Raw genomic sequence first — 23,621 nt, forward strand, 5'->3', positions numbered from 1 at the left:
CATGAAACAGGATGAAGTTGGTTTGGTGAATTTTTAGTTATTGACGGTGCCTGAATTTTCTTTCTTTCTTTTTTTTTTAATTTTAGCTTATATGATTCTTTGAAGTAGGAGGTTGTTTTTTAAAATTGGGCTTAAACTTCTTACCCACTTTAAATTAGAAAATTTAAACATTTTTATTTATTTGAAAGAAATAGATCTTCTATTCCCTGGTTCACTCCTCCAAATGACCACAATGGCAAAGACTGGGTTTGGCTGAAGCCAGAAGTCCAGAACTCAGTGTGAGACTTACATGTGACTGGTGGGGATCTAAGTGGTTGACCCATCATCACCTGCTGCCTCCCAGGGTGTGCAGGAACCTGAAATTTGGAGTGGCTTGAACTTGAACGCAGGCACTCCCATATAGGTTGACAGCTTCCCAGAGTGTGTCTTATCTGCTGTGGCAAAGACCTTCTCCCTTATCCTCTTTATTAGTGGCATTGTGTTTCTAGAAGAAAAGTAGCACCAAAATTTTATTTTGTTTATATTTTAAAGGAGATTTGTTTATTTGAAAAACAGAGTGAAAGAGGGGAAGATACAGGGATGGAGGGAGGAAAGAGGCGGGGAGAGATAACTACCATCTGTTGGTTCCCTTCCCAAATGCCTGAAACAGTTAGAGTTGTGCCAGGTTGAAGCTAGGAGCCACGAATTGCATCCAAGTCTCCCACATGGGTGGCAGGAGCCCAAATACTTAGGACATTATGCTCTACTTTTTCAGGTGTACTGGAAAGAAACTGGAACTGGTAGCTAAGAGTTAGGCCTTGAACTGGCATTTGATATGGGATATGGGTCTCTCAAACTGCAACTTAACCTACTGTGCCTTAATACCTGCTCTGTACCAAAATTTTAAAGAATAGATGAGCGATATAATTAGGGTATTTGTAGAATTATAGAAATTAAAAATTAATAAAATCTTATTAAATATATATTTTGTATATTTTATCATATATTTATATTTAAAATTTATATATATATAAAATATAAATATTTTACTAAAAGTACAGTGAAACAATTATTTTAGTTTCCATTAAAATAGATACTATACCAAGTTACTTTGAAGCTGACAGTTTGCAGAAATTTGGATTCAAGGTCATGTTCTTTTTGATAGCTTTGTTCTGTTTTTTCTCTTAAATATATGTTCTGTGTTTTTTTACGTTTTAATAAAGCTATGTATAAATTTTATTTATAAAAATATTTTCTTTCAGTGAATCCTTTTAGTAATGTTTTTCTAACGAGTTCATAACTGTTACCTTGAAGTCACAGCACAGATGCTGAAAGAAGTAATAAAATTTTTGTACTTAACTAGGACAAGAATTCCTTGGGGGGAATATTCGTTAGATGATTCTTTAGTTACAGATTAATTAGCTTGAAAGTTAAATTCAACTTTAAAACCCTCATTTTTTGAAGAAATAAATGTTTATGAAATTAGATTAGTTGAATAATTACAATTTTTTAAGAGATTATTTATTTGAAAGACAGTGTTGGAGAGAGAGAGATATCTTCCATCTACTGTTTCACTCCCCAAATAGCCACAACGGTCAAGGCTGGGCCAGACTGAAACCAGGAGCTTCATCTAGGTCTTCCCTGTGGGTGCAGAGTCCTAAGGACTTAGGCTGTCTTTGCTTTCCCAGGGGGCATTAACAGGGAGCTGGATCAGAAGTGGAGCAGCCAGGACTCAAATTAGCACTCATATGGGCTGCCAGCATGGCCAGCAGTGGCTTAATCTGCTATACCACAATGCTGGCCCAGAATATTTCTTCAGTTAAACAAACTTTTCACTTGATGAAATAACTTTGTGTTCATTTTTTTGTACCATAAATTGATAAAAGCTGTTTACCTGACTCTTTAGTGTTCAGTAATGATTCTTTTCTTGTGAGTGAACTGTTGGTGCGTTGCTATCTGTGCCAGTGGTTATACAATTAGTCACCTCTCATGTGTGGTTTCCATAGTGTAGTGATTGTCACGTTCGCCTCACACAATTAGTCAATTCTCTGATACTTCTGATTGAGAGTTAAGGGTAGAATAAACATGGTCCTTACGCAGTGTCTGGGGTATTGGGTCTAGGACCCCCATGGTTATCAAAATTTGGATGTTCAAGTTTCTTGTACAAACTGGCAGAGTATTTGCATGGAATCTATGTATGCCTTCTTGTATACTTCAGTTCATCTCTAGATTACTTGTAATACTTAATACAATGTAAGTGGTTGATATACTGTATTGTTTAGGAAATAATGACAAATAAAAAGTCTGTACTTATTTGGTATAGATAAAATTTCTTTTTCCTTTTTTTTTTTTTAATTTCCAAACTGAAGTTGGTTGAATCAATTGAAGCAGAGGACCAACTGTGTATCATTGCTCTTATAAAAATATGTGGGATCTAAGAAGTAATGAAACCTAAAATAGTCATGAGAATTAAATGGTATATAAAACCTAGAAAAATTTGAAGAATGTTAGATTTTATTATAATTTTAAAAGTTCAGATGAAACATTCATTGTTACTAGTGTTGATATTTGATTAAGTACTTTCTTATTTGGAAGGCAGTAATTAGACAGAAATAAAGAGATCTTCCATCTGTTGGTTCACTCCCCAGTGGCCACAACAGCTGGGATTGGGCCAGGAACTCCATCCTGGTCTCCCATGGGGTTGCAGGGGCCCAAGCACTTGAGCCATTTTTCTGCTGCTTTCTCAGACATATTATCAGGGAGCTGGCTTGGAAATAGAGCAGCTGGGACTTGTACCTGTGCTCATATGGGATGCTGGTGTTGGCAGATGGCAGCTTATCCCTCTGTGCCATGATGCAGGCCCCTTAATATGTACTTTTTTTTTTTTTTTTTTTTTGGAAAGGCATAGTGGACAGAGAGAGACAGAGAGAAAGGTCTTCCTTTGCCGTTGGTTCACCCTCCAATGGCTGCCTCGGCCAGCGCACCGCGCTGATCCGATGGCAGGAGCCAGGTACTTATCCTGGTCTCCCATGGGGTGCAGGGCCCAAGCACTTGGGCCATCCTCCACTGCACTCCCTGGCCACAGCAGAGAGCTGGCCTGGAAGAGGAGCAACCGGGACAGAATCCGGCGCCTTGACCGGGACTAGAACCCGGTGTGCCGGCGCCGCAGACGGAGGATTAGCCTAGTGAGTCACGGCGCCGGCCAATATGTGCTTTCTAACTATGAACTATTGATACAACACTCTTGAGAAAATATAAAGCACAAACTCAGTTTGACAATATAAATACATGAATTTAAAGAATTCAGTTTGTTCATACTTCTCTCTTAGCCATGTTGTTAGTTCTTTCAAAGTTGCGTGAAGATTTTTTATATGTTATTACCATTCATAATAATGAATTATGAAAATAACATTTCCTCATTCGTTTCTTAGATGTACTAGTTGCAAAGACATCAACTTGATTTCAGTAGTATTTCTTTTCAAATTATACTGACATGGAGACACTGCATGTTCTGTTTTCCACTAGCTGTCAAGAAGAATGTTTAAAAATTACAGTTATTTCCATTCTGTATAGATAAGAGCAATTCTAAATTTTGTTAATGTTGATTTTGTTTTCAAATTTCATGGATTCAAGATGGCTTTTTTTCAATAGTGCCTTTCAACAAGGCTCTCAGTAATATATAAAGATGGATGAATTCTCATAGCTTTGCAGAGAAAAGTTCATGAATTGTTGAGTAAAAGGCAAAAGGAATTGACTTCCAGTGTGAATATTTCAGGTTTAACCTAGTAGAATGTAGATCTGATTTTCTGTAATTATTTGATGAAGGTGTAAAACTATGCTGTTTGTGGTTTTCTTTACAAAAAGGAACCTAAAATACAAAACTTGACTTCATTTGGGCAATGAATCTCATTGGAAGATTGGACTTTCTTTTCTTTTTTTTTTTTTTAAAGATTTATTTATTTTTACTTGAAAGTCAGAATTACACAGAGAGAGAGGAGAGGCAGAGAGAGAGAAAGAGAGAGAGGTCTTTCATCAGCTGGTTCACTCCCCAATTGGCCGCATCAGCTGGAGCTGTGCCAATCTGAAGCCAGGAGCCAGAGCTTCTGGGTCTTCCACATGGGTGCAGGGGCCCAAGGACTTGGACTGTCCTCTGATGCTTTCCCAGGACCATTAGCTGGGAACTGGATCAGAAGTGGAGCAGCTGAGGCTTTAACTCGCTGTGCCACAATGCCCAGTGCCGGCCCCAAGAAATTCTTATGTTGGATCAGGGCCTTCAGGAGACAGGTCATTAGGGTGGAGTCCTCATGAATAGGATTAGTTTCCTCATAAAAGAGGCCCACAGAGGCTTGCCTTTGCTCTTTGTGCCACATGGGGATGCGTAACAGGTGCCATCTGTGAGGAACAGGTTCTCATAGGACACCCAGTTTACTGGCATCTGCACATTAGACATTCCAGCCTCCAGAAATGAGCAATAAATGGCTCTGATTTTATAAATTACCCAGGCTAAGGTATTATAGCGTGCTGAATGGACTGAGCAGGTTTTGTGTGGTGGTGGTGGTGGTGGTGAAATACTGCTGGTTTCTTCAGGTCACAAACTTGTAACCTGTGGATGAGGCTGCTTTAATCTTTCCTCCCCACCTCTTCCAAAAGCAAAAGAACCAAGAGGGACTTAGATTGTATGTTATCCTTATCTCCTAAGTAAGTATCTTTTGAGATAATGTATGTGAAATTGCTTTGTAAAGAGTAAAATGATAGATTAGGTATAGCATGTTACTGTTACTTTCATAGGTTAAAGATTCTGAAGATATCCTTTTATTATGCTTTGGTTAGATTTGCAAAGGAAATTGGATTATGTCTTAAAAGTATGTTTTAATTTGAAAGACACACAGAGTATGTGCATGCGCAATGACTCTGAACCACTTGTTCTCTTCCCAAATCCCCACCAAGGATGAGGCTGATCAGGAATTCAATACAGGTCACCTCCATGAGTGGCGGGAACCCAACTACTTGAGCCATGACCTGCTGCCTCCCGGGGTGCTCACTAGGAGGGAGCTAGAATCTGAAGTGGAGCTGGGTCTCAAACCCATGCACACTGATGTGGGATATGGTCATCTCTTTCTCTCTTTTTTTAAAGGAGTTTACTGGGGAAAACCTGACAGACTGGAGGGAAGGGGTGAAGGAGGAAAAGAGGGAGGAGGAGTGTAAGAGAGAGAGAGACAGAGAGACAGACAGAGATCAGGAGATGGAGAGAAAGAGAGCCACATATTCAGGAACAGATCCTTTTAAAACTTTGCCAGGGGTTGGGCAAGGAAGTAGGAGCAGCAAATCCCATTAGATGCGGGTGGAGCTTGACACCCATGGTTGGGCCATGTGGCCACCTGGCTTCCAGCAATGGCGGTGGAGGTTAGAGCCTAGGATGGTGTCAGGGTGTAGATCGCACCATAGATAAGACTGCACCATTTTACTAACATTCCCCCTTTTGTTTTTTATAAAGCAGGAGTTGTATGGGATGACATTAGTTTCAAAAGTCCAGGAGGGGTAGAGGGACGATGATCTGTCTTTAGAGCTACTTCCTGCTGACGTGGGGCAATGAGGTACTCTTCGCTGGCATGGGGTGATGTCTCAAACCGCTGTCTCCTGGATGGGGAGCCAAGTATATCCCTGTAGCAGCATTTGGTTGACTGCCTGGTTGCTGAAGGCCTTGGTTCGTTCCATTATTGACTCCTGTAAACGCTTAAATAGACACTGTAGTGTAAAAGACAGCGTGAGAGTAGCAAGCAATGATCCTAAGAGTGGCATTAACCAGGTAATGAGAGGATTTCATTGAGGAGAGGAGTGAGGGGGAGGGGTTATCTGGACTCTTGTGAGGACTGTTTGATGAATGTGGTTTAAAGCTGGTCCCAACCAAGACCAGGGGAAAGGCCACTCAACTTTTGCAGGTAGAGGAGTTTGTCGAGAAATTCTGAACAATTATACAACATTAAGTGAGGGAGAGGACCATCAATACACACAGGTCAGGATTAGAGCCATTGGTTTAAGAGTAGAGGCCGTGATTACAAAGGAATGAGGCCCCAAGTGGGCTAGACAGGGTCTAGAACAAAGGACAGAATCATTACTAGAGGACCTAAGAAAGTTGCTATCTAAGCCACAACTACATTTTCTGATTGAGAGGCAAATAGAAACTGTCAGAGGGGCTTGATACTAATCTGTGGGCTTTAAGGCGTTGTCAGTTATGAGGCCCAGACCTATCTATCTCTTCACATGGGTACATCCTAAGGGAGGTGTGGACCTCCTTGGGGAAGGCACCCTGTTGACTCCCTTTACCTAGCTGGCTTAGGAGGGGAGCTGGCCAAGTAAAGGCAGGTGGCATCTCTAACAGGAAATTTACAATTCTGCCTGCAGTGTGACCCTACTTGGCCATCCCCTCAGCAGCGGTGGTCACTTTGGAAGCTGGGCCGAGTGAAAGGCTGTTCAGCTTGGAGCCAGAAAGAGCTGTGGCTCTGACCTGGGCGTCCTCCGGGGCTCTTCACAAGCTGACTTCTGCAGAGGCCCAGGCTTACCACATTGAAAGCCACTGTAGTGGATTGACCTGTTGGGTCTCCTTGAGGGGAGATCACTGTACAGAGCAGCCTTTATTAGGCCTACCACCTCTCTTCACATTGCTTCTGGTGCCTAGCTTTCTTTTCCTCCTGGCTTTTGTTAAAGCAGGCCAGAGGATGCAAGTCAAGGGGGTGCTTAAGTCCCATCTCTAATCTTTGGTGGCCTAAACTAGAAGTCTGTAGTCACAGGCATGTTCTGATAGTGGTTTTTTTCTGAGGTAGTTTTCCCATGAGGAAAACTGTCCTCGCTTTAATGCTTTCTCTCCCTTTGTTTGTTCTGAAAGGGAGGTTTTGCCTGTTTACTGTGGGATATGGCCATCTCAACCAATGTCCTAACCTGTTGGTCAAATTCTATTCCAGATGTCAATTTTTTTTAAAAATTTTTAAAATGTGTGTTTATTTGAAAGGCAGAGCAACAGAGAGAGAGAGAGAGAGAGGGAGAGAGAGAGAGAGAGACAGAAAGATTGTCTAGCCACTCGTTCACTCCCCAGATGCCTGAAGTAGCTTTTGCTGGGCCAGGCTGAAGCCGGGATCCTGGAACTCCATCCTATTCTCCTACATGGGTAGCAGGGACTTAAGTACTTAAGCGTCATCTGCTGCATTCCAGGATGCACATGAGCAGGAAGCTGGATTGGAAACACAGCAGCTAAGACTTGAACCAGACACTTCCACTGGGATGCAGTTGGCCCAAGTGGCAGTTTTACTTGCTGCACCACAGCACCTGCCCCTAATTTTCATTTTATTTGATTTACTTGAAAGGCACGTACACACATACAACACACATAGAGAGAGACAGAAAGAAATGACCAATTCTGTGGTTCATTCTCCAAATGCCTATTAATAGCCAGGGCTGGGTCAGTTCAAAGTCAGGAGCAAGTAACTCAATTGTGCTCCCACATAGGTGTCAGGGAGCCAAGAAATTGAGCTGTTACCTGATGTTTCCCATGGTATGCAGCAGCAGGAATCTGGAATTGGGAGCAGAGCTGGGACTCAAGCCTAGGCACTCCGATATGGGATGTGGGCATTTCAAGCATCATCTTGATTGCTAGGCCAAATGCCTGGCCCCTGTGTGCCTTTTTATGAAGGTTTCTTGTTTTCCTTCCACTGGGGTAGAGGAGGATACTTGGAAACATATTTTAATGTAGTTAAACCGATGACTGGCATGTTGTTGATAGCTTAAGAAGTTTATGAACCAGAGGCATGATAAATTGTTTGAGAAACTGCTGGAAGCAAGTGAATAAACAAGAAAACTAGTTATTTTGTTATATAAAATAAAATAACTAATGAATACTAATGTCTGCATCATATTTTTATGAATATCCTGCAGCATTTAAGTGTATAATAGGTTTCCTGTCATCCTGAACTTAAATGATATCTATTTTGATGTATGTTCTGTTCCTATGGGCAGTTTTCAAAGATTAATTCTTCCTCAGAAATTATTTTAAGTTGTTAACTTTATAGTGGCATGTTTGATGTGTTTCAGGGTGGGAACTGTCATTTTTAGTAGAAGAAACCTAGTATAGTTTGCATGTTTCTCTACTTAAGCTTTGAAATCTGTAAATTATTACTGGTTCATTCATTGACAAAATAACTTTCTTGTCCAGTAGACAGATTTCACTCTATATTATTTTTTCTTAACTTTTTTTTTTTTTTTTTTTGACAGGCAGAGTGGACAGTGAGAGAGAGAGACAGAGAGAAAGGTCTTCCTTTTGCTGTTGGTTCACCCTCCAATGGCCGCCGCGGCTGGTGCGCTGCAGCCGGCGCACCGCGCTGGCAGGAGCCAGGTGCTTCTCCTGGTCTCCCATGGGGTGCAGGGCCCAAGCACTTGGGCCATCCTCCACTGCCTTCCTGGGCCACAGCAGAGAGCTGGCCTGGAAGAGGGGCAACTGGGACAGCATCCGGTGCCCCGACTGGGACTGGAACCCGGTGTGCCGGTGCCGCAAAGCGGAGGATTAGCCCAGTGAGCCGCGGCGCCGGCTAACATTTTTACTTATAAGTAAGACTTTTCTGTTAGGAACAAGGAAGCAGAATGTTTCTTAGACCATTTCAGTATTGTGCAATACAGCCAAGCTCAGGGATGCTGGGGAACAGAAGTAGTGGCAGATGGGGCAATCTGATGCTCTGCAAGGATGGAGTGGTTCATTTTGATTACAGGCACTGGCAGCCTGTAGAGTGAAGATAGGGAGCCACAGTCCATTCCACAGGCTGCACCAACCATGTGTGTTGTGGTAAAGCCAAGAACAGACCTAGTAGAAGAGTTGACTGGGTCCATGTTTAGTTTCTAGGCACACGCAGCAATACTGTCAACACTTTGAGCATTGTAGCCAGATGGTGTATTTATTGCTGTACTGTTTTAATTACAGATGATCTTCTCAGGAATATAAAAAGGGGATCTAATGTCAGGGACCCAGTTTTATACCTTCTCTGTAACAGAAATAGAAATTTATTTTTCTTTTTTCTCCACCAGCATAGAGTTTATTTATTTGGCTGAGAGAGTCAAAGAGAGAAAGAAATAAAGAAAATACATACTCCAATCTGGTTTGTTTCCAAAATGTCTTTAGCTCCATAGTAGGCCAGACCCAAACCAGGAGCCAAAGACTCAATGCAGGTCTCCTGTATGAGTCTACTACTTGGGCCATTACTGTTGCATCCCAGGGTCTGCATTAGCAGGGAGCTGGAATCAGGAGCCAGAGCCAGGAATTGAATTTGCGCATGCCAACATGAGATAGGATGTATAAACTGCTAAGCTAAATCACATCCTAGCTTCCTAATTTCATAAATGGGTCCCTTATGGCTTCAGGCCATATATATATTTCATGCTATGTGAAATCCTACATATTCTTTTTTTTTTTTTTTTTTTTTTTTTTTTGACAGGCAGAGTGGACAGTGAGAGAGAGAGACAGAGAGAAAGGTCTTCCTTTTGCCGTTGGTTCACCCTCCAATGGCCGCCGCGGCCGGCGCGCTGTGGCCGGCGCACTGCGCTGATCCGATGGCAGGAGCCAGGAGCCAGGAGCTTTTCCTGGTCTCCCATGGGGTGCAGGGCCCAAGCACCTGGGCCATCCTCCACTGCACTCCCTGGCCACAGCAGAGAGCTGGCCTGGAAGAGGGGCAACCGGGACAGAATCCGGCGCCCCAACCGGGACTAGAACCCGGTGTGCCAGCGCCGCTAGGCGGAGGATTAGCCTAGTGAGCCGCGGCGCCGGCCAATCCTACATATTCTTTAGAAGTATTTATCATTTCTTTAAGTTTGTATAATTCTGTAGTTTGCATTAATTAAATATTTGGGAATGTTATCATTTTAGAAAATATCTGCTTTAGTCCTTAAGGTATTATATGATCCTTTTTCATTCATTACACAAATGATGTGGTTGACGATGTATGAGGTACTTAAGATAGTTATGAATGACAACAAAAAAAGACAGTCTTCTGCTCCCATGTACCTTGTAGTCTTGTAGAGAAAAGAAATGTTACATCCATTCAAATATATGTAAATTTACAACTGTGCAAAATGCACTGAAAGATCTATGATTGTGGTACCAGATCTAGGTTAGGGAAGATTGTTCCAAGAAAGTGGCATTTGAGCTAAAGTCTCAAAGACAAGTAGATTTTTTCAGGAGTTGGGGGTGTTTGTGAGAGGGTTTCAGGCTGTGGCAAGAAAAACTGCAAGAAGCAAGTCATACTGAAGATTTGGTCATCTTGCTCAGAATTATAAGAGCACATGAAGAATTTTCATTTCTGAGGGAGTATTGTAATAATTTTTGAGATTTTTAAAAGATCTGGCTGTAGTTGAGTGGTAGCATTTTGTTCATGGATGGTATAATTTATTACTGAGATGAAAGTAATGAAATAGCTTGAGTTTTATTTAGGCTTTTGAGTAAAAGTACTTAAATATATTATTGCCCCTAAAGTTATGCCATTGAGCTACTTATTTAGCTATTGAACTACAATTTCATATAATCCTAAGTTGATATTTTTAGCACTTAATTTGAGAAAATTTTGGAAGCTCTGAGAGGAAAAGATGTACTTTTGTTAAACCAATTAATCTGTATTCAATTCCTAATTTAAAATAAGAACTGGGAATTTTAATTTAGCCTTGGTTCAATGGTTTAGTTACTACTGCTTTATGCGGTTCTTTAAAAATAGAAAGGAGCTGGTGCTTTGGCATAGTGGGCTAAGCCTCGCACTGTGGTGCTGGCATCCCATATGAACACAGGTTTGTGTCCTACCTGTTCTGATGCTGCTCCCAATTGCAACTGGGAAAGCAGTGAAATATGTCATTCCCTTTCTCTGTAACTCTGCCTCTCAAATAAATAAATAAATAAAATAAAATCTTTTAAAAAAATAGAAAACAAGAAGTTACAAATTGATACTTTATTTACCTAAGTGCTTTTTTTTTCTTTTAAGATTTATTTATTTATTTGAAAGCCAGAGTTACAGAGAGGCAGAGAGACAGACGAAGAGAGATCTTCCAGCCGTTGGTTCACTTCCCAAATGGCTGCAACGGCCAGAGCTGGGCCAATCTGAAGCCAGGAGCCAGTTATTCCGGGTCTCCCACACGGGAGCACAAGCCCAAGGACTTGGGCAGGCTTCCACTGCTTTCCCAGGCCATAGCAGATAGCTGTTCCTTTCTTTTTTACTTTTGGATCTCCTATTTTGCATATATTGTTACATTTTTTACAAAAATGGTTTTATATTTGAAAGAGTGACAAAGATGGTGTGTGGGGGTAATTGCTTGATTGATTTTCACTCCCAAGGTGTGGGGAGCAACTTGCACTAGACTAAGTTACTGGAATTAAGACTTATTCTATGCATTTGCTCTCCCACAATATGGCGCTGGGAGAGGAATAAACAGCTTCTACGCAGCTGCCTCCAGTTCGACCAATAAACTGCAGGAGCTGCTCCTGATTGGAGGAGAGCAGCGTGCTCAGCGTGTGGGTAGCAGAGTTGGGATTGGTGGAAGAGGATTATAAAGGAGGAGAGAGACAACATGCACCAGGAACATCCGGATAACATCTGAGCAGCCCCCGAGAGAGCCTGCCGGCGGTGTGCCGCTCCTCCACGGAAGTGGAGAAAGTGGCAGGGGGAGCCGCCCCTCCACGGAGGTGGAGGGATCGGCAGCCAACCCGGGAAGGACCAGCAGCAAACCCGGGAAGGGCCAAGCAGACAAAAGAACAGCGCAGGGTCTAGTGTCGTTCCTCTGCGAAGAGGGGGAGCGACACCAAGGTAGCCACAAAACATCTAGGCAAAAGCCAGGAGCCACATGGGTGGTAGCCGCCCATATACCTGGGCTATCTTTCTGCTGCCTTCCCAGGCACATTATCAGGAAACTGGATGGGAAGTGGAGCAGTCAGGAGTAGATTCAACACTTTGATTTGGGATTTCCATGTTGCAGATAGAAGCTTAAGCATCTGTGCCATAACACTGGCCCTGTTGTTACCTTTGATGCTATTTCACAGGTCTCTGAGGCTCTTCATTTTCTTTATTCATTATCTTTTGTGTTCCTCAGACTGGGTAATTTCTACTGCCCTGTCTTCAAGCTCTGTGATTCTTTTTTCTGCAAGTTCAAATCTAGTATTGAGCTACTTTAAAGAAAGCTTTTCATTTCAGTTACTGTACTTTTCAATTCCAGAATTAGTTGGTACTTGGTGAGACATTATTCTCATACTTTTCTTTAATTCTTTAGACATAGTTTCCTTTATTCTTTGAACATATTCATAATAGCTAATTCAAGTCTGTACTAAGTCTAGTTTCTGGATTTCCTTAGAAACGGTTTCTGTTTACTTTTTCCTTGTGTACAGGCCAAATTTAGCATTTGCACATCTTGGAATTTTTTGCTGGAGAGGGGGTGGGATGGTGGGTATTGTGTATTCCTAAAGTTGTACTTAGGAAATTTGTACTCATTAGATAAAATATTCCTTTGGGGAAAAACAAAAAAAGGCAGAAAGAGAGAGCGCGCGCACAGGTGCGTGCACTTCCATTCACTGGTTCACTCCCCAAACGTCCACTATGGCCAAGACTGCACAAGCCCAAAGCTAGGTCCCACATAGGTGGCAGGGACCCAATGACTTGATCCGTCACTTGCTGTTTCCCAGGGTGCACATTAACAGAAATTTGGAATTGGGAACAGTCAGCCACCAAACCCACACACTCTAATACAGAATGTAGGTGTCTTAACCACTATGCCAAATATGCCCCCTGCCTCCCAACTTTTTTTTTTTTTTTTTTAAGAATTTGTTTATTTGGAAAGAGTTACACATGGAGTGGGAGAGACCAAGAGAGATCATCTATCCACCTGTTCATTCCCCCAGTGTCTGCAACAACTAGTGCCAAGCCAGGCTGAAGCCAGGAACCAGGAATTTTATCTGGGTCTCCCATATGGGTGACTAGGACCCAAACACTTGGGCCATCATCTCCTGCTTTTAGCAGGCCATCGGCAGGAAGCTGGATTGGAAGTGGAGTAGCCGGGACACGAACCGGTGCCAATATGGAATGCTGGCATTGCAGGTGGCAGCTTTACCTGCTATAAACATTTTAAGTATTATGCAGCCACATGCAGCTCTGGAAAATTGTATTCCTTCCCTCCCCAGGGTTTGTTGTTGCTGTTTGTTGTTTTATTTGTTTAGTGACTTTACTGGAATGATTCGTGAAGTATGTCATCTTTATTATGTGGGCAGAGCGTGGTAGTCAACTGATTGGACAGAGATTTCCTTCAACCAATAAATCTCACTGCCTTGGCTTATGTGTTATATATTACTAGGATATGCCGTCAAAACTTCTGTAGGCAGTTTACAACTCTGCTTTATCTTGTATTTTCTGCTTGTGCAGAGCTTCAAGGTCACCCAGAGGTGAGAGATAAGGGAGTTTTTAGTCACGTACACTGTTCTGCTTATGCACGTGGCCTTCTGGATTCCCAGGAATATGTGAGAGCTTTTCAAAGCTCCTTGTGGGCTTCTGTTTTATTTTTAAGATTTATTTATGGCTGGTACCCCGGCTCACTGGGCTAATCCTCCACCTGTGATGCTGGCACCCCGGGTTCTAGTCCTGGTTGCTCCTCTTCCAGTCTAGCTCTCTGCTGTGGCCCGGGAAGGCAGTGGAGGATGGGCCCTGCACCTGCATGGGAGACCAAGCACCTGGCTCCTGGCTTTGGATCGGCGCAGTGCGCAGGCTGTAACAGCCATTTGGGGGATGAACCAACGAAAGGAAGACCTTTCTCTCTGTCTCTCTCTCTCTCTCACTGTCTAACTTCGCCTGTCAAACAAACAAACAAAAAAGATTTATTTATTTATTTATTTGAAAGAGCTACAGAAAGGCAGAGATAACTCCATCCACTGGTTCACTTCCCACCTGGCCACAATAGCAAGGGCCAAGGCAGCCTAAAACCAGGAACCAGGCGCTTCATCTGGGTCTCCCACATAGGTGGCGGGGTCCCAAACACTGGGGCCATCTTGTTCTGCTCTTCCCAGATCATTAGCAGGGAGCTGAATAGGAAGTGGAACAGCTGGGACATGAACCAGTGTGAACATGGGATGCTGGTGTCACAGGTGGTAGCTTAACTTGCTGTGCCACAGTGCTGGCCCCAGACTTCCTGTTTTCCAGTTTCAGTTTATTTTTTTTTTTATTTTTATTTTTTTTAAGATTTATTTATTAGGAAGGCAGAATGAGAGAAAGATGGAGACACACACATGCTCACAGCATGCATGCTTCATCTACTGATTTACTCCTCAACTGCTCACAGTGGTCAGAGCTGGGCCAGGCTGAATGGAGCCTGGAACTCCATCAAGGTCTCCCATGTGGTTGGCCGGGGCTCAACCACTTTAGCCATCCTCAGATAATTTCCCAGGTGCATTAGCAAGAAACTGGATAGAAGTACAACAGCTGGGACTTGAACTGGTACTTTTATGTGGAGTGCTTGTGTTGCAAGCAATGGTTTAATGTGCTGTACCACAATGCCAATTCCAGCACTATGCTGTTTTATATAAGGGACTTGAGCAGGTTTGGATATCTGTGTGAGGTAGGGTATGTGTCATGAAGCCAATCTATCATGGACACGGAGGGATCTCACTGTCTCTCTGTGTCATATGACATAGAGTCATCCCTAGGGGTGACTCTGTGTGTGTGTGTGTGTGTATTTACATAGGTGGCAGCTGAGTCTTCTGGAGTGCTCATATTTGAGCATGTGTGTGTATAAAGAGAGGGAAGAAGGGACAGACTATATATATAGACACAGATACATTGTTCTATTCACTTTTTTGTGATATTTATGTAGTTATATGAATTACTTAGACTGTTTGGATTACTTTAATTTTTTTTTTTTTTTGACAGAGTGGACAGTGAGAGAGAGAGAGAGACAAAGGTCTTCCTTTGCCGTTGGTTCACCCTCCAATGGCCGCCGCAGCCGGTGCGCTGCGGCCGGCGCACCACGCTGATCTGATGGCAGGAGTCAGGTGCTTCTCCTGGTCTCCCATGGGGTGCAGGGCCCAAGCACTTGGGCCATCCTCCACTGCACTCCCTGGCCACAGCAGAGAGCTGGCCTGGAAGAGGTGCAACCAGGACAGAATTTGGCGCTCCGACTGGGACTAGAACCCAGTGTGCCGGCGCTGCTAGGTGGAGGATTAGCCTGTTGAGCCGCGGTGCCGGACTGTTTGGATTACTTTAAAATATTTATTTGTTTATTTGAAAGGCAGAGTTATAGACAGATTGTCCATCTGGTATTTCACTTCCCAGATGACTGTAATGGCTGGGGCTGGGCCAGACCAAAGCCATGGAATTTTATCCAGGTAACCCATGTGGGTTGCAAGGACCCAAGTCCTTGGTCCATCTTTTAATGCTTTCCCAGGTGCATTGGCAGGGAGCTAGATTGGAAGTGGAGCAGCCAGGCTTGAACCAGAGCCCATGTGGGATGCTGGCATTGCAGTCTGCAGCTTAACTCACTATGTCACAATGCCAACCCTTGGATTACTTTTTTTTTTTTAAGGATTTATTTGTTTTATTTGAAAGGCAGAGTTACGGAGAGGCAGGGGCAGAGAATGAGAGAGAAAGGGAGGGAGAGAGAGAGGGAGGGAAAAAAAGAGGGAGAGAGGTCTTCCATCCTCTGGCTCACTCCCCACTTGGCCGCAACAGCCAGAGCTAAGCCAGTCTGAAGCCAGGAGCTTCTTCCAAGACTAACGTGGGTGCAGGGGCCCAAGGACTTGGGTCTTCTGCTGCTGCTGCTTTCCTAGGCCATAGCAGGTGCTGGATCAGAAGTGGAGCAGCCAAGACTTGAACTGGCGCCATATGGGATGCCATCCTTGCAGGCAGGGGCTTTAACCCACTGTGCCAACCCCCTGTTTGTCTTTTAAAAACAGGAAAAATACCCTCTAGGGAAGTCTGGATTTAGTGAATTCTGAAGTAACTTTTTGCTTTATTGGTGAGTTAGATAGAATAAGTTCTGTTCTTAAATCTGTTACAAGGTAGTCTTTTTAAGATGTAAATACATTGAATTCTAGGTGACTTTAGTCGAACTATGATTAATTAGAAACCCTTACAGAAAAATGTAGTAAATATAGTAAAGGAATGCACCTATGTTTTGAACGGAAACTGTTTAGACCAACCTGTAGCCCTTGCATGCTGCACTTGAATGACCCCACTGAGCTGCTCTTTTATTTTTTTATTTTTTATTTTTTAAAAATATATATTTCTTTACAATCCTTTTAATATCTGTAGAATCTGCATTGATGTCACCTCTGTCTTTCCTTTTTTTTCCCTTAGATTTATTTATTTATTTGAAAGAGTTACACAGAAGGAGAGGCAGAGAGAGAGAGAGAGAGAGAGAGAGAGGGAGGGAGGGAGAGAGAAGTCTTCCATTCACTGGTTCACTCCCCAATTGGCTGCAATGGCCGGAGCTGTGCCAATCTGAAGCCAGGAGCCAGGAGCCTCCTCCGGGTCTTCCCATGCGGGTGCAGGAACCCAAGGACTTGGGCCATCTTCTACTGCTTTCCCAGGCCATAGCAAATAGCAAATAGCTGGATCGGAACTGGAGCAGCCGGGCCTTAAACTGGCACCCATATGGGATGCCAGCACTGCAGGCGACTGCTTTACCGGCTATGCCACAGCGCAGCCCCTGAGCTGCTCTTTTAAGAAAAAGTGACTCCTAGCTTGCTCCTTTTATTTAGTGTTAATTGCAAAATTTGTTTTACGAAGAAAGATTTCATTTTCTTGATAATATTGCAGATCGTTAATAATATGACTTAACGTGGCAGATGTTGGTCTTTGAGGAAGATAGCACTTATATTTGAGTATTATACAGTGAGCTTGGTACATTCTTTACAATGAATGGCAATCTTTTTTATCTTTTTTTTTGAAGCTTTATTTACTTGAAGAACAGAGTAGGGGAGAGAGAGAGATCTTCCATCTGCTGGTTCACTCCCTAAATGGCTGTAACAGCCAAATCTGGACCAAGGCTGAAGCAAGGAGCCAGGAACCCCATCTGAGTCTTCCATATTTGTGGCAGGGGCCCAAGTACTCAGGCTGTCCTCTGCTGCTTTCCTAAGTGCACCAGCAGGAGACTGGATAGAAGCAGAGCAGCTGGGATGTGAACCATTACTCCAGTATGGGATGCTGACATCATAAGTGGAGGTTTAAGCAGCTCCACCACAATGCTGACACCTTGATACTCTTTTTTTTTTTTTTTTCCTGCTGTCCTTTTTTTCTTTCTTCCTACAATGTTAGATGGCAGCTGGGTCTGCTGGAGTGGTCATATTTGTGTGTGTGTATATAGATATAGGTATGGATGGTGGGGTAGAAAAATCTGTACTTTGTATGTTTTCTATGTGCCTCTTTTATCTGGTCCTTATTGTCCTAACTGCCGTCCTGTTTACCTCTAGAGTTGGGAGTAGAAAGGGATCAGAATAGACTGCTGGAAATCCCTTCTTCCCAGATCGATTTATTGAGCATTTATTATTTTTCCAATCTTTTTTAAGTTCTTTGAGATTTATATTATTTCACTAAATCCTTTTTACAGTGCCAAGAAGTAGGTAGTATTTTCTCCATTTTATAGATGAGTAAGCCAAATTTGCCCATGTTCATTCACATAGCTAGTAAGTAGCAGTTCTGGATTTGAATATATGTATATTTTGTTTGTGCTGGAGCTTGCCGTCTGCAGCTGGTGTGCCATATTGAGACTGCTTGTTTTTTAAAGTTTTTTTTTTTTTAAACTAGTTGTCAACACTTTTAAAAGATAGGGAGACTTCACAAAAAGAAATTATATTCCTGATGTCTGCGTTTCCATATTCCAGCAAATTCTTGGAACTTGCTAGAAGCCACACCCTGTGGAAGGGCCATTTCTTTTTCTTGTTTTATTTTTATTTTTATTTTTATTTGAAGTGCTGGTGCTGTGGTATAGTAGGCTAAGTCTCCGCCTGCAGCGTCAGCATCTCATGTGGGCGCCAGTTTGAGTCCTGGTTGCTCTTCTTCCTATCCAGCTCTCTGCTTATGGCCTGGGAAAGCAGTGGAAGATGGCCCAGATGCTTGGGCCCCTGCACCCATATGGGAGACCCAGAAGAAGCTCCTGATGACTGGCTTTGGACTGGGTTGGCTCCAGCTGTTGCAGCCATTTGGGGAGTGAACGAGTGGGTGAAAGACCTTTCTTTGTCTCTCCCTCTCTCTGTCTATACTCTGCCTCTCAAATAAATAAATACATGTTTTATTTTTATTTTTAAGATTTATTTATTTATTTGAAAGATTTACACTGAGAGAAGAGAGGCAGAGAGAGAGAGAGAGTGTGTGTGTGTGAGAGAGAGATCTTCCATCTGATGGTTCACTGCCCAATTGGCCACAATGGCTGGTGCTGCGCCAATCCGAAGCCAGGAGCCAGGAGCTTCTTTTAGGTCTCCTACATGGGTGCAGGGGTCCAAGGACTTGGGCCATCTTCTACTGCTTTCCCTGGCCATAGCAGAGAGCTAGATTGGAAGTGGAACAGCCAGGTCTCGAGCCAACGCCCATATAGGGCCACAGTGCTGGCCCTATAAATACATCTTTTTAAAAAAAGATTTATTCATTTGAAAGGCAGAGTGACAGAGGGCGTGAGACACAGAAAGAGATCTTCCATCGCTGATTTACTCTCCTGGTGGCTATACTGATCAGGACTAGGAGCCAGGAATTCTATCCAGGTCTCCCACGTAGGTGGCAGGGCCATCTTCCATTGCTTTCCTAGGCGTATTAGCAGGGAGCTGGGTCAAAGACAGAGCTGCTGGGAACTTGAACTTAAGTTCTTGTCTGGGATGCTGGCATTGCAAAGCAGAAGTTTTACCCACTGAGCTGCAACACCAGCTTCTGGGACATTTCTTTAAATTGACTTTGAAAGAGCAGAGAGAAATATTTTGTTGAAGTCCAGGGGCAGGCGTTTGCTTCAGCAGTTTAGTGACCACTTGACATACTGTATCTGGTTCTAGTCTTGGTTCAGCATCTGATTCCAGCTTCCTGCTAATGCACAGTCTGGGAGGCAGGAGGTGGGAGGTGATGACTTTAGTACATGAGTCCTTACCAGCTACTTGGATGGGAGATCCAGATGGAGGCCTGACTCTTGGCTTTGTCCTGACTCAGGCCCAGCTCTTGCAGCTGTTTCTGTCTGTGTCTCATATATAGGTCTATAATTCACTTTGAGATAATTTTTTAAAAAGATTTATTTATTTATATGAAAGTCAGTTAAGAGGGAGGGCAGGAGAGAGGGAGAGAGAGAGAAATCAATCCTCTATCGCTGATTCACTCCCCAGATAGCCACAACAGCTGGGACTGGGCCAGGCTGAAGCCAGGAGCTTTTTCTGGGTCTCCCACATGGGTGCAGGGGCCCAAACACTTGGGCCATCTTTGCTGCTTTTCCCAGGCCATTCGCAGGGAGCTAGATCAGAAATGGAGCAACTAGGACACTAGTTGGTGCCCAGACTGGATACTGGCATCGCAGACGGCACCCTTACCTGCTACGCCACAACGTTGGCCCTGAGGTAATTTTGTACATAGTATGAGGTTAGGTTAGGGTTCTTTATTATTGGCATATGAATATTTATTGTTTCTGCACTATTTATAGAAAAGACTATTCTTTTTCCTACTGATTTGGCTTAGACATTTTAAAACAGTCTCTCTGTCTCTCTCTCTGCCTTCAAATAAAATGAAAATATACCACAATTAAAGAAAAAAGTAGGGTAGGCATGTGCTGCTGCAGTTGTTACCCTTTGGGATGCCTGCATCCCATATCAGAGTGCTTTGGTTCAAGCCCAAGCTTGGCGCCTGATTCCAGCTTCCTGCTCATGTGTGTCCTGTGAGGCAGTAGGTTATGATGGCTCAAGTAGCTGGTTTCCTGGCATGCTTGTGGGAGACTTAGACTGAGTTCCATTTGGCCCAGCCTTGGCTGTTGCAGGCATTTGGTGAGTGAACCAGCAGGTGAACATTTCTTTTTGTCTTTCTGCCTTTCACATAAAATGAAAATAAATAAATATAGTTTAAAAATTGACATATATGTGTATAGTTAATTAAATTCATACGTATAACTTTTTATAAAAGATTTATTTATGTATTTGAAAGGCATAATTACAGAGTGAGAGAAAGAGAAAGAGATCTTCCATGTACTGATTTACTCCCCAGGGTGTACATTAGCAGGAAGCTGGGTGGGAAGTGGTAGGGAAACTCAAACCCCAGCTTTCTGATATGGAATGTGAGTGTTCTAACCTCTATACCAATTTAAAGTTTCACTTATACACTGAACATGTTTATATTCTCCTTATCTATAAATTAGCCAAATCTTAAGTCTTTTCATAAATGAATAAAAATGGCATTTCAGCAAATATGGTACTGTAGCAACATTTTAGTTTCTGTTTTGAGAGTGTATACAATAACTTATTCAATCTGTCTTCTGTTGATATGACACTGTTTGCTTATAAATGTTTGAAAAAATATGTTTCCCTCCATTATGACTGGATAAATTCAATAGTCATCAATTTGCTATTTTTAAAAAATATTTTACCAAATAACCCTTCAAATAATCCCTAATCAACAGTGGAGGAGATTACTGTATTATATTCTAGTGATTGATTTTCTTGTTTCTTCCAATAAGTACAGTTAGCAAGGGCATTAATGAAAACTAGACATCTTTTTTTTTTTAAGGATTTATTTATTTATTTGAAAGCCAGAGTTACAGAGAGGCGGAGGGAGGGAGAGAGAAGGAGAGAAGGAGAGAGAGAGAGAGAGAGAGAAAGAGGTCTTCCATTCGCTGGTTCACTCTCCAATTGGCTGCAATGGCCTGACCTGGGCCAATCTAGTCTGAAGCCAGGAGCCAGGAGATTCTTCTGGGTCTCCCACGCAGGTGTAGCGGCCCAAGCACTTGGGTCATCTTCTACTTCTACTGCTTTCCCAGGCCATAGCAGAGAGCTGGGTGGGAAGTGGAGCAGCTAGGACTTGATCCAGCACCCATATGGATGCTGGCACTGCAAGCAGTGGATTTACCTGCTATGCCACAGCACCAGCCCCTAAAAACTAGACATCTTGAAGAAATAGATAACGTGGTAGCTGTAGTTGTCTCCTCTGTTACTGTAATTAATGAGATGAGCTTTGTTCTGTTTTTCACTTTAACGTTTTAAATGAAAAATAAAATTGAATTAGTATATTAGAGATGTTAATGAGCCCAATTTTTAATGTTAAGCACTTAATATTTGCACTTTTCTCTAGAGACTTATGGAGGTATTAGTTTTGTTGTTTTATCATTGCTGTACATGCTGTTGAACCATGAACCCTCCCTCTGTACCATAAACATTTATTGAGTGATAAGCTATGGGCCAGGCCCTCTTCAGTCTTTATCTTGTTGGTCCTTTCTGCCTTACTTGGAACTGTTGATTCCCTGGCTTTTGGAAAACACATTCTTCGGTATCTGCTTCTGCCCTTCTTACATTCCTTATCAACTTTGTTCCTTTTTAGACAGTGTAAACATTGATTTTTCCAGTGTGTGTTTCTTGTGCTTCCTCTGCATGGCTTTCATTACTACCTGTATGTTAATGACTCCCTTGAAACTCAAGCTTCACATTTGTAATTCTATATACCCAATGCATCTGCGTAAGGTCTTTTACTCTCATTGTCCTTAACAGAGATTATCATCTTTTCTCCCTGATTTATTCCTTTCTTATGTTTCCTGTCTATAAGATAATGCTATCCTTAAAGTTTTCCAGGACATGGGTGAATTTTTTCCTTTTTTTTTTTTTTTTTTGACAGGCAGAGTGGACAGTGAGAGAGAGAGACAGAAAGAAAGGTCTTCCTTTTGCCGTTCGTTCACCTTCCAATGGCCGCCGCGGCCAGCGTGCTGCGGCCGGCGCACCGTGCTGATCCGATGGCAGGAGCCAGGTGCTTCTCCTGGTCTCCCATGGGGTGCAGGGCCCAAGTACTTGGGCCATCCTCCACTGCACTCCCTGGCCACAGCAGAGAGCTGGCCTGGAAGAGGGGCAACCGGGACAGAAACCGGCGCCCCGACCGGGACTAGAACCCGATGTGCCGGTGCCACAAGGCGGAGGATTAGCCTAGTGAGCCGTGGCGCCGGCCGACATGGGTGAATTTTTGGCTCAGTGGTTAAGATGCCTCTTGGGATACCTGCATCCCAAAGCAGAGTGCCTGGGTTCCAGTCACAGCTCTGCTTCCTGCCTATGTGTATCTTGGGACACAACACGTAATGTCTCAAATACTTGTGTCCCTGCTATCCTTGTGGGAGCCCCAGATTATGTTCCAGCCTCTTGACTTTAGCCTGGCCTAGCCATGGCTGTTGGTGGAATTAGGAAGTGAATCAGTAGGTGGAAAATTTCTGTCTCTTTTTCTCTATCTTTCCAACAAATAAACAAGTTTCCTAGGATAGAAACCTAGGTATTATTTTTGGCCTTCTCTATTCGCAGTGAAGCTTCAGGTTCTGAATTTTTCTTCTTGATATTTTCCAGATGTAGCTGCTGCTCTTGTGGCAGTCTACATACTGCTTTCCAGTTTTGTAGTATTGTCTATGCTATTGGTAGACTGAGATATCTACATTGTATCTGACTGTGTTGTTTCTCTTCTGCCTGGAGTTAGTATTTGAATTGTGTCTGAAGGTATATCCCTTCCTTACTAGGACTGAACAGTCTCTGTGACTTGGTCTCTGCTTCTCTAGGTTTATTATTTACTATTCTCATTCTAGTAATATGCGATACCTCTCTGTACACCATTGTCTTCTGATGGAAGTTATTCCCTCTGCCTGTGTCCCTGTGCTTGGGTTAGCCTTTACTTTTTTTTTTTTTTTTTTTTTTTTTTTACAGGCAGAATGGACAATGAGAGAGACAGAGAAAGGTCTTCCTTTTCCGTTGGTTCACCCCCCAATGGCTGCTGCGGCCGGCGCACTGTGCCGATCCGAAGCCAGGAGCCAGGTGCTTCCTCCTGGTCTCCCATGTGGGTGCAGGGCCCAAGCACCTGGGCCATCTTCCACTGCCTTCCCGGACCACAGCAAAGAGCTGGACAGGAAGAGGAGCAACCGGGACAGAATCTGGTCCCCGACTGGGACCAGAACCCGGTATGCCGGCGCTGCAGGCGGAGGATTAGTCTTTTGAGCCGTGGTGCCGGCCTACATTTCTTTTTTTAAGATTTATTTATTTATTTATTTACTTAAAAGTCAGAGTTAAAGAGAGGAGAGGCAGAGAGAGGTCTTCCATCCACTGATTGACTCCCCAGCTGGCCACTATGTCTGGAGCTGTCCTGATCCGAAGCCAGGAGCCAAGGTCTTCTTCCGGGTCTCCCACGAAGTTGCAGGGGCCCAAGGACTGCTTTCCCAGGCCATAGCAGAGAGCTGGATTGGAAGAGGAGCAGCTGGGACTGGAACCAGTACCCATATGGGATGCCGGCACTGCAGGTGGCGACTTTACCCAATATGCCACAGCGCCAGACCCAGCCTTTACATTTTAATATAATCCTCCTCTTCATTCAGACTCCTGTTTCTTTCAGCAGTGCTCTAAGGTACCATTTTTTGCCTCCATTGTGATTGTGGTACTGACTACATATTTATTTAAAAGGTAC

At 43.2% G+C, this 23,621-nt stretch overlaps 1 protein-coding gene across 5 annotated transcripts in view; it reads left to right on the forward strand.

Moving 5' to 3' along the window:
- USP32 (ubiquitin specific peptidase 32) overlaps positions 1-23,621 on the forward strand; it is a 214,867-nt gene that overhangs the window by 26,502 nt on the left and 164,744 nt on the right. The window lies entirely within an intron of this gene.

The sequence above is a fragment of the Oryctolagus cuniculus genome, chromosome 17 (assembly GCF_964237555.1).
Source record: "Oryctolagus cuniculus chromosome 17, mOryCun1.1, whole genome shotgun sequence".
Taxonomy (NCBI): domain Eukaryota; kingdom Metazoa; phylum Chordata; class Mammalia; order Lagomorpha; family Leporidae; genus Oryctolagus; species Oryctolagus cuniculus.